Raw genomic sequence first — 2,859 nt, forward strand, 5'->3', positions numbered from 1 at the left:
GTATTTTTTCTTATATTGGTTATTGTGATTTAAAAAATAAAAACAATCTACTGTTGGCAATGATTGATTAAACGGAATTTTTTAGTTCTGTTAATTTGACTAAAATAATAAATCAACTAAGGTTTAATTGATAATTGTACCTACTTTTTTAAATATTTACAGACATGTATTGAATTTATTTGTCATTAAAGGTATATGTCACATAATATTTGACAATATTTTGAATGTGATTATGATTCCCTGATCTTGATTTTTAAATCTTTTTATTATTTTCTTAATTAAACTTGTGGAAGCTCGCGATGCAAGAAATCGTGAAATTATTGGTATGAATCATTATTTAAGTATGAATCTTTCTATTCAAATCTTTAAATCTTTTGCAGAGTCTATTATCAAAAAAATGGATTTTACACGAGCAGAGGGAGTTTTTGACTTTGTTATTTTTATAAAATACACCACTGATTCGATTTTCTTTGCTAGCCCAACTTCAAAATCGTACATATATACTTGTCATATGAAAGTTATCCTTTTTTATAAAATTTGTTTTAATTAAATTTGTTTTAATTTTAAGATTAGTTAAAGTAAAAGTAAAAGTAAAAGTAAAAGTAAAAGTAAAAGTAAAAGTAAAAGTAAAAGTAAAAGTAAAAGTAAAAGTAAAAGTAAAAGTAAAAGTAAAAGTAAAAGTAAAAGTAAAAGTAAAAGTAAAAGTAAAAGTAAAAGTAAAAGTAAAAGTAAAAGTAAAAGTAAAAGTAAAAGTAAAAGTAAAAGTAAAAGTAAAAGTAAAAGTAAAAGTAAAAGTAAAAGTAAAAGGAAGTTTTCAACTAACTTTAATCTTCTTTAAACATGTGTAAAAACCGATTGATATAAAAATGGTGATACACTAATATATGAAGTACATTTACATATGTATAATAAAGTGTACTAAGAGTTTATACTATCCTCTCATGGACTCTGTTTAGTGTCAACAATGCCTAATTTGAAAACAAACATGCATTTTTATTGTGTGGTTATTAAACTTAATGTACTAATTATGAAATTTGTCTGTTTTTGATTGTACAGGAATTCATTTAATTTCAAAAAAAAAAGGAAACTGTTTCTACACTTAAGAAGAATCTGTGTTAAATAAACAGAAGCAAATTGATTTTCTTTTTATATGCAACTCAGTTAATGCACCACAACTATATAATGATATCCTTAGTTTTACTAATTATTGCTGCACATTTCTTATCAGTTTTTTGTTGTTTTCATAGGTTTTCGTGTTTTGTAAAAAAATTTGTCAATTAAATTCTTTTAGAAAATTATCCAAAACTAAGCAATCAAGTTTTGTATTTAATAAAAAATAAATTTTTACCAACTTTTAGTAATTTTCTTCAGTTTATATTTCTTCGATTTTTTCTAAAATGTTACCAGAAGTCAAAAACGTTATTCTTCGTTGCATACCATCATTTTAGATATAAAATCATATTTTGTTCGTAAATTATTCTAGGTAAATTATTTTTGACTTTTTTTGCTTCATAAAAAAAAACTTTAAATGAATATTTTTTTTTTCAAATTATTCGAGTTTGGTTTCACGTCATATTATGTAATATAAAATTTGATTGAATTTTTAGTGTTATTTTATAGAGAGATATTTTGGGTCAACTAAAATGTTTAAAACAAAAAACACCCACTCAACTTTATTGAAAGGTTTTTCCGTATTTAATTCGATTTCTCCACTAGTTCTTGAAATATGGACAAACACACGCACGTCCTTGAAACTAGTCAATGTCAAAATTTTCGACGAAACGGACCGATTACTTCCTATGGGAAGTTAAAGAAAATGTAACTGCATACATTATATCAATTGCTTAATAAACCAATTTGTATGAATCAAAACGTATTTTTGTAAAATTAAATTTGTTTTCCTATATTTCTCACAGCTTCTGTCTGATTTAGCTAAACGACAACTCGATTAACTAAGACCAAAAAAAACATTAACACTGGATATTATTATTAAAAAGAATTCTAACAAGTACTTACAAATCAGAACATTGCCCAACACATGATGAAAATCGCGAAGAACAAATTTTTTGTATTCAATCCATGTATCAAGTTCTTACCACAGAAAACAATAATGGTTCCTGAGATAATTTTAAGCCGAAAAGGTTCAAATAATATTAATGAGTAAATATTCTCGTTTCCACTCGCTTTCCAAGTAAAAAAAGGTTTCTTTGATTAACATTGACAATTGTTTATTTTGCCTTAACCAAACTAAGTAGTGAAGTCTCTTCATTTATATTTTTTATTTTTAAGGGTAAAAGATTTTTCCGTAATTTATTATTAAAACCATATTTATATCTTTAAGGTTTTATTTGTAGTTCTACATAAAAAAAACAGACAAGAGTTTGATAACTTAAGCGCAAACAATTCATAACGGTGTTTTGTAAAGGGGTCAAAAACAATATTTTCTTACTAAAGGATAGTTTTTTTTTTTTAACTTTTAAGTTAAATTATTTGTGTCAATTGTAAAAATCCCAAAACTACTAATCTATTACATTTAAATTTGTGGGGTCTTTTTGTAAGCTTGTTTACATAAATACAATGTTATAATATTATGTAAATATATAATATCGACTTTTAAACATTGAGGTCTTGCTTTCTTGCTTGGATTTGGGTAAGTGCGAGGTTGAATGTAAACAAAGTTTCTTTTGAATTTGAAGATTTTGAATTTAAATGTATAGGTATGCGCAATTGCAATATGTTCAATAAACTTCAATTTTAAAGAATTATACAAAATTTGTTGCGGTCTGTAGAACAGTACATACTACATAGATAATGTGATTTTTAACGAACGAATTGAATATTTATTTCTCGACGTTTCAG

This window comes from Eupeodes corollae, chromosome 1, assembly GCF_945859685.1.
Source record: "Eupeodes corollae chromosome 1, idEupCoro1.1, whole genome shotgun sequence".
Lineage (NCBI taxonomy): Eukaryota > Metazoa > Arthropoda > Insecta > Diptera > Syrphidae > Eupeodes > Eupeodes corollae.